Raw genomic sequence first — 12,357 nt, forward strand, 5'->3', positions numbered from 1 at the left:
GAGATGGAGCACATGTCAGATACAGTGATCACGTTCTTCCCTGTGGAAAGTTTACCTTCTCACACAGTCTAGTTCCATAAGAGGATCATTAGCCGGAACTTTGCACTGGTGGGGGCAGCCGGCATACCGCTGTTGCTGTGAAGAGTAGGTCATTATTACAGTTTCACGTTAGAGGGGGATATGGTCATTGCTGACACGAAGAAGGAGTTTGCCATTGGAAAATCACTTGGGCAGGCGATGCAAGCTCTTTGCTGACACAAAGACCTGGTGTCCAGTTCTTGTAGTTTGCAAGTTGGAGGAGCACATTCTGACACCAGCCAGGGGTCAAGGACCTGGGGAGGCACCTCTTTGGGGTCAGGACTCACTCCAGCAGAAGGGTTCAGCAGGGCCTGACAGGTCCAGTTGGTGCTAGTCAGCTGGACAGTTGCAGGGAATCCCTATGGAAGCTTGTTGAGTCCCTGTAGCTCAAGCAAGTCAGCCAACTTACCCTTGGAGTCACTTCTGAAGCCCTGGGTTTAAGACAAGAAAGTCTAGTATTCCGTCCTCAGACAGCAGGGCAGTCCTTCTCCTGAATCTTCTCCACAGATCTAAGAAAGCTCTTATGAGAGATTCTGTTGGTGCTACTTTTATCCCCAGTGCCAGCCCAGGGAGTGGGGGGGGTGTGCTGGTCAACCGCTTTGACTAACCCTAATCTGTTCTGGTCAGTTCTGTAGCATCCTCCACGGCCTAGGTACTCATAAATGAATACGCCACACACTGAGCTTGGTCTTATGCATCCTTATTACTCTACATGTAGCTGCGAACTCAACATTCTAAACATTAAATCGCCCCACCTTGTTAAATAAAAAATACTTTATATATATATATATATATATATATATATATATATATATATATATATATATATATATATACATATATATATTCACTTTATAAAACAAGGGTTACAGGGACATTATAGTTAGGCTCACATTTTAAACGTGCCAAACCATAGAAATTCACAAGCTATAGTTAGAGTTATCTCAAGTAACTATAACTCGTGCCCGAAGGTAACTATAACTCTCACACCCGCCATGCCCAGTTTTTTCACCAAAAAGTTTACTGCATCTATGACATTGATATTATCAATGATGTTATCAAAGATGTTCAGAGTGCTGTAATTTGTGCGGTAATTAACAGCACATGGTGAGAGTTTTTTAGGCTTTGATGGATCAAATACTTAGAATTAGATATTTCTGGACAAATCAAAAGCAAAATGTCCCAATATGGCTGCCAATACTTCCTTGTTGAAGTTTTTACAGCCAATCAGATCTCAGCACTAGACTGGGAGGAGTCGCAAATCCTTTGTGTCCCTATATATACAAGTTTGGATTTTCTTTAATTTCCCTAAAACTACTGAACGGATTTACACCAAATAACATAAAGGTCGATTTCTGGGCCAAGAGCTACCGTTCTGCCAAATTTGCTGTGGTTTCAGCAAAATCGCTGTTCAAAATCCCTATGGAAAAATGAATGGGGAAAACGTGTTTTGGGATCCCCCTTTTTCTCAGCCCCCACTTGATGGATCACCCCAAAACTTTCCAGACAGCAGCTGACGTTACTGGCAAATTGCCACTAGGTTATATAATATATATATATATATATATATATATATATATATATATATACACAAAATACAGCTCCTCGCGAAGAGAGAAGAGAAGCGTCAGTCAGGGGCTCTCTACAGCCTCAATCAAACCAGTCTCATTTCTGACACCCGGAACCAGCGTTTTATGAGGCAGATGCATGAAGTGCAAAGAACCTCATGTAATGGACTGTCCAGGATTGTGAGCAGTCACCATGTGGCCTTTGCTAGTCACAACTTCGAAGGGTTCAGCATCAACAGGAGCATAAGATTTGCATTTTCTCTGTTGTTGCACCAATCTCCTTCATTAAAAATAATGTTCTTAGCACATCAATGCTTGTCGCCATGTACTATCATTTTTTTTTTAACGCACGATTCTATTCAATGAAGCTTACCATCTGTTGTGGATCTCCTGTTGGTCCATTGTGGTAACATGGTTGTTATATCTCTCTCGAACATCAGGGTGGCAGGACTTTCAGTTGTCATTGAATGAGGAGTCGATCTGTAAGCTCAAAGATTAACATGGACTTTAGATCAAGCTTCTCCAATTTAGCACACTGAACAGACTTTTTAAGTGTGCTCATAAAGCATTCAACAGCGCCATTTGCTTGTGGCCAAAGAAGTGTGATTTTCTGATTCTTCATATTGAGATGATTAAGAAAGTCTCTGGATTCTTGACTGTTGAAAGGCAGCCATTGTCAGACTTTGGAATTGAAGGAACGCCTCCTTTTGTAAAAATGCCATCTAAACTCTCAATGATTCATTCTTGAGTAATTGATAAGAGATCTTCTAAAGGAAAATGGGAATATTCATTGATAATCACCGCCTGGTGATGTCCATTGTGGAGACGACCAAAGTCATCAACAGCGTTTCTCTACCACACATTTTGGAAAGTCCAACATGTTCAAGGTACATTGAGTGATTCCGGGAGATAAGCAATTGCACAAATGACAGGCCTTCAAATCTCTTTCAAATCTCTTGTCAAGGTGAGGAAACCAAACTTGGCCGTGGACAGCTTGTTTAGTGGCAACAATTCCATGATGTCCTTCACAGACCACTTCAATTACTTGCTGTTGCAGACTCTCTGGTATGACAATTCTTGAACCTCTTAAAACAACACCTTCTTGAGTAAAAGACAATTCCTCTTTCACAGTTTTGAATTTCTGATATTCTCTGTCATGTGAAAGGTTGAGTGTGCTGTTTTCAGGGCTGATATGCAATAATGTCTTTTAGTATCAACCTGTCACCTGTCAATCGTTGTTTGTTCCAGAAATCATTTGTTCCACATAAATAGCTGCAGGTGTACTGGACTTTACAATGAAGTTAATGTAGGCTTCAGAAGCTTTGGTAGGGGTACCATGACACTGTATGGGCAAAAATAATGAGTAGGGTTTTGATCTTTCTCTGGTCAGTACACAATTGTGTAGTCCAATTTCTGTAGTCGCAAGCCTCAACTTTCAGTTGTAGGTGGTATCTTGGCTTTTGGATTTCCAAAGAAAGGGCCAGATGTAGCAAGGCTTTAGTGCCTCGCAAACAGCGAAAATCGCTGTTTGCGAGGCGCAAAACCCACACTGCGATGCCCATTCCCATTTTGCGAGTCAGTAACTCGGTTACCAACTTGTAAAATGGGACTGCGAGTCGCAAATAGGAAGGGGTGTTCCCCTTCCTATTTGCAAGTCGCAGCGCGATGCAGGATTGCTTTGTGACTGCAAACGCGTTGGCAAAGCAATTCACAGTTACCACCAGTGTCACACTGGTGGTAACCCATTCGCAAAAGGGAAGGGGTCCCCATGGGACCCCTTCCCCTTTGTAAATGGCCTGGAAAACATTTTTTCAGAGCAGGCAGTGGTCCTATGGACTGCCTGCTCTGAAAAAATGAAACTGAAACATTTCATTTTTCATTTTGTAATGCATCTCGTTTTCCTTTAAGGAAAACGGGCTGCATTACAAACAAACAAAAAACTGATTTATTTAAAAGCAGTCACAGACATGGTGGTCTGCTGTCTCCAGCAGGCCACCATCCCTGTGAGTGCTGCGACGCAAAAGGGGGTTGCAAATTGCGACCCACCTCATTAATATTCATGAGGTGGGACTTTGCGACCCCCTTGCGACTCGCAGATGGTGTCAGGGACATCTGGCAGGCTCAGACTCGCAATTTGTGAGTCGCAATGCCGGAATTTCCAAATATGGCCCATGGTAAGCAAGGCTTGATGATCGGTTACAAGAGTGAAAGACTTTCCATATGTAAATATGTGGAAATGTTCACAAGCCCACACTACTGCTAAACATTCTTTTTCATGTTGTGAATAGGCACATTCAGTTTGTGACGAACGTCTGCTTGCATATATTGTAAAATGTCTTTGAGCATTTGGGTGTCCATTGTGTTGGGCAAGGATTGTGCCCAACCAGGCTTGCGTCAACAACAACCTGTGTATGAAGTTTCCGATCAAAGTAGGCCATTTCACTTGTGTTCTGAATTGCATGCTTGATTTTCTTACACCTTTGTTCACATTCATGTGACTTGTAAAGTGAAGCATTCTTTTTTGTTAAGTCTCTTAAGGGAGCAGTTAATGTGGCAAAGGCACACATGTATCTGGAACACTAGTTGGCTATACCAAGGGATGAATGTAACATGGTAACATCTTGTAGGGGATTGGTGGCTGGCAAAGCTTGTCCTTTAGCTGGATCCGGCATCATACCCTACTAGAGAAGATATGACCAAAGAATTTGAGTTTTGTTTTGTGAAACTCACATTTCTCAGCATTCAAAGTTAAACCTGCACCAGCAAGTAAACAACACACTTATGTAAGAGCTTTATCATGTTCCTCTTGAATAGCTCTGAAAACCAATATGTCATCACTGCAATTGAAAGCTTTCATGACAGGTTGTATGATATGTGGAATGATATCTTGAAAATGTTCTGCAGCAGATGATACACTGAAACTTAATCATTTATATCTGAACAAACCACTATGGGTAACAAAGGTGGTAATGTACCTACAATTTTCTTTGAGTTCCAATTGATGATACCCTTTGTTAAGATCAAGGCAAGAGAAGACATTGGCACAATTTAGCTGTGTGATCATATCCGCAATGTGCAGACTGGAATGTTCTCTTTCAATTGCCCTGTTAGCTTGACGCATATCAATAAACATGCATACAGCTCCTTCCTTTTTGGGCAATACCACTATGGGTGAAACCCACAGAGTTGGAATAGGAGATCGCTCAGTAATATCATGCTTTAGTATTGTGTACAGCTCTCAACAGCTTCATATAGATGAAATGCAATTTGTCTGTCTTTGAGCAACAAGACGAACATCCTCATTGATATGCAGCTACACTTGCATGGTTTTAGGTTTTCTCAATCCATGAAACAGCGTACCATATACTAGAGACACCTAGGTAAATTAAACGTATCTACAAATTAGGTGTATACCAATTTTACCATGTTTGGACGGGGCAGCACACACCCTTCACCAATGGTTAGTAGGAGTAAAGTGTGCAGAGTCCTAAAAGACAACAAAAATAGGTTTAGGAAAGGAAGGCAAAATTCTGGGGGTGATCTTGCAGAAAGGGACATGTACATCAAATTTTATCATCTGCAGATCAGTAGTTACATTTGCAGTAGAAGGCTCTTGAGCACAATCATTCCCGAAGGAATCCTCTGTATGTCTCCACTTTTGCCCTAGTTTTCCCTCCATGGCTACAGAAGAGAGAGAGGGAGAATCTGATGCAAGGTATTCAAAGAGCTTTAAATAGGACTGCGAGGTGCCATACTTCCTGATTTCACTGGCTGAGTAGGGCAAGCAATCCTGTGGTGCCACCACCATGACTAAGTCAGATGCTCCCATTAAGGCATCAGGGCAAACACTTGGTTTCTGAACATTAAAACTCTTTGCAGTTGATAAAAACGTAGATGTCACACAAATCAACAACAATGCCTCATAAAATGGCAAGAATGCATGTATTCTCCCAGTCATCCAGCAGGAGGAAGGCATGACAAAAGATCGGTCTGCAAGTGAAATAAACTTGCGACAAGCTGTAGAGGAAGGCAGCTATAACAGGCCTGCCTGCATTACTCTACAAATAGAAAGTAAGATGTTAATTTTCGCTTAAAAATAAAGAAGCCGAAATAATTAAAAACAGTACTCACCATAGGAGTACAACTTATACAGGGAAAAATACAGAAGGCACAACAGTTCAGCCTGCCCTCTATGTGCCTGACATAGAAAGTGCTTGTGTCAGTCATATTGGTAGAGGTGAGTCATTTGTAGGTCCAGCGTGCAAGCGCTTTTCGACAGGTTGAAAGTATTCTGTGGGCTTTTAACCATGCCCATTTTATCCCCATTACTTTCACTTGTTCGTCGGCTTACCTTTAAAAAATCCCTTGATGACATTGGTAAAGGCTTTACATTTGTCCTGTTTTGGGGCGGTTTTGTTACTGCCTTGCAGACGGACCCTGTTACATGGATAATTACACTGTTGCAGATATGTTTTACATTGAGAACACTACTTTTTTCTTTTTTTATCTCTACTTCATGCTCATGGCGGCCATGGCACTTTGAATCGGCTCGCAGTTGTTGAAGCAGATATGTTCATTAAAAATATTAATGAGTGTTTATGCATTTTGATTAACAAGAAAATGGTAGAAATAATCAAACATAGAGAAATTAATGTGCACGTGTGAAAATGTGCCCACAGAGAGTGGCCTTCAAGATTCATGAATTATACTAAAAATGACAAAAAATATGTGAAATGTTGAAAATGCGTAATAATAATGTAGTAACATGTCATATTGAGATGTATAACAACGTATGGTTTACATTATATTGTAGAGGTAACGTAGCTGAAGTTGTGGCCTAGTTTTGCCAGGCCTCATGCAGAAGCAGAATAATCATGCAATGTAGAGAAAGCTTAACGTGCTGAACTGACTCTGAACTGCTCATGTTAATAAAGTCTGCTTAGCTAGAATTTTCTGTAATGAACCGACGAACAGGAGATGAGGGAAATAAAATTGCAACAAGGACTGTGTAGAGCAGACGAGATGTACTTTCCCCAGACTCGAACAATAGAGACACTGTCTTGAGAAGAAAATGCAACATTTTGATATCTGATGAGTCGGCCGATGAGGACATCGTACAGTGCACCAATCAACAACCTGTTAACGGCGTGATATTAGAATTCATAGATTTGTAAAATTAAAGTTATTGGTCAGGGAACTAACTGGCGATCAACTGACCAATTAGGAATTAGAGGATGGTCTGGACAACTTTGATATAATGTCATGACAGAGGGGTAAAACTTCAGAGCGATCGGAGAGACGTTAGAGGCAGATGATCGGGGAGAGACCTTTGCCGAAATTGATGTAAGACTTTGTCATTGGGCTCATGCTTTTGAGAGCCTGATGAGTTGCTGATCAATTGATGACCTAAAGACGAAGACTGACTTTGTTGCTGATCCATTCCGTGGATAGGTAACTATGACAATGTGACTGATTACCTTTTGTGCCTTTTCTTTCTAGGTACCAACTGCACTGTCTAAATAGTTTTTCTCTTAGCTAGATGTTTTTCTAAATTTATGTTCTAAATTGTTTTCTACATGAAGTCCCACATGCTAATGCTAATCTGGGTTAGGTGAGGATCCTATTCTGAGACGTTGACATATACAGAGACAAATGATTGATGGACTGATTTGCTGAACTCTGCTATTAATGTTGTCATATTCTTCTTTGATGTCTTATGCTGAAGTATTAGAACATATGTTTTCGCAAGTTCTGAGTAGATTATGTTACTGGTGGTCACTAATAAATTAATTCTGAGTTGATTAAATAAAGTTTGGATTAACCTCATGAATTAATGTTGTAACTAATAGGGAAATTAAATTGTTAAAATGTATATTGAGTTGTGGTTATTCATGAATTGTCGACACTATTGACTGATATTTACAGTTTTTTTTCTTAGTGGTCATTGATTTGTGTATTGATTATTGATGAACATTGGTTACTAAATGGCTAGGATACTCCATGCGAATCAAAAGGTTCATCGGCCTATACGCGTCCCCTTGTAAGTTTACTGGGATCTCACGCTGTTGCTATTTTCTTTTGTGTCTCTCCTTCGGGCTTATGCTCATAGTGGCCATGGTGCTTTGAATTGGCTCACATTGCGCTGCAGTAAGAAAAGTCCAATTATGCATTTACAACTCCAGTAGCTATAACTCTCAGAAATGCAAGACCTATTGCATTGCAAATACTTGTTTACTTATATAGGTGGCGACTGTGGAGAAGGAGATTATCATTCACTGCATGAAGACTGAAACAAGGAAGACTAATGAGAAGAGGTAATGAATATTTGATCTAGTATTCCAGGTTCTGCTGAGGCATCTTATCTCTCCAGTCTCTGATGGAGCAGCACACAATTTTCTTATATGTACTCACTCAGGATTACGTTTACTAAGGGTTATGCGGGTGCTCAGTTGGCACTGCACAATTAGGCATTGGGCCCATAGACTTTTTATAGTGATGCAATGCTTTGCACCACTTTGCACCATAAAAGCACCCGAGAAGACGCTTAGCAAATAGCTGCCAGGCTTTGCTGCTGTGCAGAAATAACGCAACTGAGTCCTCAACCAGACCCTAAAGTATTGGAAGGGCGCATACGTTTCTCTTAGGAACTTGCTGCAAATCATTTGGATTTTTTAGCCAATATATTTAAAAAACGTTGCTTTAGAATAACGTTCTGCCTTTTTTTATAATTAAGTGAAATACTCCCTCATCCACACATTCTCCTGGAGGGTCAGACTTCCTTGCTTGGTAAAATGTGGGCCATTTATTAAAACATTTTCCAGGGCTGCTTGTGGCTTCCATCCCTGGATTTTGAAAGCAGATCAGTCTTTGGAATTGCACCTGTGGTTGGGTGCGTGCTGAGTGCTGAAGCAGCCAGCACACTCCTTTCCTCGACACCCCTCCCCGCCCCCCATCGGATCATGCAACCTACCCTGTTACCTATCGTTCATTCTTTTTCATGCTCTCATGACTGAGGGTGGTGTTATCTTCACTTTGTCTACCACAGAACGTAATGTCACTGAACGAAATGTTTTGCAAATTCTCCAAACAAGAAAGACAAACAGACATTGCGATAAGCCTGCTCCAACTCGAGTGATGGGGGAGAGTGTCCGTAGAATATACTTTGTGTATGACTGTGGAGAGAGCAACAGCTCTTGTTCCCATGTGAGGCAGCTTTTAGGTTGCTTTTGTTACACCAACATTGATTGGCCAAAAATATGTTAAAGGTTTGACGGACTCACTTGAACACATTTACCATATTTGCTTATTTGCAGTTATACAGTATTATTGGTTTTCTAATATGCAGTTAATGCCTTACAGTTTTTCACCAGCGTAAAGATGATGATAATCGCACAAATGCTGAAAAACCTTTGTGAAAACGGTACTTCCTCAAGTTCTTTCCAAGCACTTTATTACCATCCTTACTTTAATCCTAAAATTTATGCGAATGGTGAGAAAAGGCTTTGCAGTAATTACCTACTTTTAAGTTTTTCCTCTGCACAATTTTCACCAGATAAAACCAAGCAGAATTTGTGCAGGGAAAATTGCACCCTTCTGAGTTTCCGAACCTTGGAAAGGGAAAAACACGCAGAATTACCACATTATCTAGGATTCTGAGGTGCAACCCCGGTGTGGTAATGAGGCACCCAATACATATTACACCCAGCATGCAGCAGTGCGGCATTACCTCCCAGTACTATGCGGGATATGTAATAATGAGTCCCAATGTGTGAAAAAATCAAATTTGAGGTAATCACACACATCCTGATTGTGTTTATGTAGTTACTGCATATTGGGTATGAGCGTAGATTAAAAGCCTCATTTATAACGTTTTGGTGCAGGGTAGCGCCACAAGCCTTCTTGCTGCGCCGCCCTGCGTCAAAACAAAAGGGCAGGAATGCGCCATTTCTTGTCCTTGTCCCCTGTAATGGCAAGCAATTTGCTGCCATGCACCAACGAAGGCACCCTTCCACCATGGTGCAAGGGTGTCTGAATTGTGGGGATGATTGTTTTTGTGCAGGAAGGGACGCCTTCCTTCATAAAAACAATCACAAGATGTGTTTTACTCTTTCTATGTGAGCAGCACACATAGAAAGAGGGAAAAATGGGGACAAATAATGTTATTTCTCCCTGTTGCGCCACTCTTACGCCATCCCTTAGGTGGCGTAGGCTTGTGACGCATTATCTTAATGAGTCAAAAACCATGGGTGTTGCATGGGAACACTCACTGCAACACCCATGGAACGCCACATAAACACAAAGTAGGGCAATGCAGCGACTTGCGACACTACATCTACAAGGCCATGGAAAGCCAGGCCAAGTGGCTTTGCGTGGCCTTGTAGATGTGGGCCTGCAACCTGTACTGCCAGTGCATCAGAAAAATTGTGCAAGCTGCTTATAAATGAGGCCCTTATGGGCATATTTATAAGTTCCTAGCGCCACCGGAGCATCACTTTACGTGACAATCCAGTAGCACTATACCCTGCACGTATTTACAAGGTATCTTTGTGGCTTAACGCCACTTTGTAAATACAGCCCCTTCACATGCATCACTTTGCATGGAAGGGGCGTGCCACAGCAACACCCATTGCATTTTGATGCTGCTTCAGATTTACGTGTCTTCGGAAACCTGAGGCAGCACCAAAATCTAACACCACCACAGGGGTGGAGTTGGAGTGCCACAACATGGAGAAATACTTTTATTCCTCTTCATTTTTTGCTTTTTCTATGTGTGCTGCATTGTGCAGCACGCATAGAAAGAGCAAAATGCCAGAAATAATTGTCTATGTGCAGAAACGTGTCCCTTCCTGCGCGTAAACAATCAAAATTAAGCTTTGGCACTTCTGTGTGTGCTGCATTCTGCATCACACACAGAAGTGCCAAATCGTCACTAGTTATTGTTTATGTGCAGGAAGGGACACCTTCCAGAACATAAACAATCAAACCCCTCAAAACAGACATCCTTGCACGTAGTGCAAGGATGCCTGCGTTGGTGCTAGGCAGCTCAATTTAGTGCTGCAGCACACATATAAAGAGCAAATCACCATTGACAATTGTTTCTGTGCAGGAAGGAGTTCCTTCCTGCACAAAAACAAACTCCCCCGCAACGCAGCCATCCTTGCACCATGGCAATTTAGCTCTGGCACAGGGGAAAACACGGGGGTGTTCTGTATTCTTGTTAATACAGCGCATCCCTGCGTTTCTAAAGTGAGGCAGCATGGTGCTGGCAACTTTGGCGCAACGCCATGCTGCACCACTTTATTGTAAATATGCCCCTAAGAATTATAAACATTCGAGAATCAAGGGGTTTGGAGACATCAGGTAAAAATATGAGTTCTCAGCAAGTGAGAAAAGGAGGCAGTTGAGTATTGAACAATAAATAAGTCCAAAATATTGAGGTGTGAACATGCTTTTATATTTGTAGTTTTAACTAATTTACAATGCCTACCTACCCATGACATGTATTGGGGTGCCTGACATATACCATAATAAATTAGAAATATACAATGAATATGGCATGGCATTTACCAGAGCCTTCCGTGAATGATGAGTCCTCATAGTGGAAATGAGGAAAGAACAGTCAGTCAAAAAAGCAGCGCTGCCCTGGAGGATGAAAACCACTGGGACTGTCAGGCTGCGGGCTGGTCCGACCGTGGTGGCTCCGCCATGGTTATAATATGGCAGTCCCACCGCCAGCCTGTTGGTGGTGGGACCACCACTGTGAGTCTGGCAGTCATGCGACCGCCAGACTCATAATGCTAGCGCAGGAGTTTTAACAGAATTAATGAATACTCATGTATCCAGAGTGTTGAATTTGCGTGGAAAATATCATAACGTAGGTAAAGTAATGCACGCATTTGAAAGTATGACCACGAGAAGTGGCCGCCAATGTTCACAAAGTGTACTTATTAATGGCTTATTAATATGAAATGTGGCGCTTTTGTTGGATTAATGTAGTAATACATCATATTGAGGGTGATGCACTATGTATGAGCTTTATTATTTGTAGGGCTTAACTTAGCAGAGGTTCTGGCCTAGTTGCACGGCCTTATGTCAAGCTCTATTTCTAAACCGATTAATAAAATGTTTGCTTAGAGAATTGAATTGTGATTTTCCACTGTACTGACCAAATGTGTTTGTAGCTAAAAGTCTTTCTCATGAGAAACACTTGCTAGAAGATGCTGTTCTTGTAAAATGTAACATTTTAAGTGTAATGTGGGTACGACTGACTTTCTCAAGAGAACAATGGAGACACTGACTGGTGTACAAGCTGCAACAATATTTTTACCTGAGCTGGATGATGAGGATATTACAAGAGAAGCCAATCAGCGACATGTGAACCGAGTATTAGTAGAAATTATAGATTTGGAGTTTTAGTTTTAGTGGACAAGGTGTGAATATGCGATCCCTTGACCAATAGGGACTTGGGAAGTAGTTTTAGGAAATCTAAGTTAGCCAGACTACACTGTGAAGAAGCTGCCATTGTGCATTTGTCTTTTGCCTAGTGCATTTGCCCATTGTCTTTCTTGCCGAAAGGCCGTTATTTTCTTGAGCTCCTTAACAAGAGACGTGCTTAACTTTACTGCTTAAAGACTTTATTTTTTCTGAGCTTTGATGCTGAATCCTGATGCCTTGCTGATCGAACTGATGTCCTGATGACGAAAAATATATT

The sequence above is a fragment of the Pleurodeles waltl genome, chromosome 2_1 (genome assembly GCF_031143425.1).
Source record: "Pleurodeles waltl isolate 20211129_DDA chromosome 2_1, aPleWal1.hap1.20221129, whole genome shotgun sequence".
In the NCBI taxonomy this organism is placed as follows: domain Eukaryota; kingdom Metazoa; phylum Chordata; class Amphibia; order Caudata; family Salamandridae; genus Pleurodeles; species Pleurodeles waltl.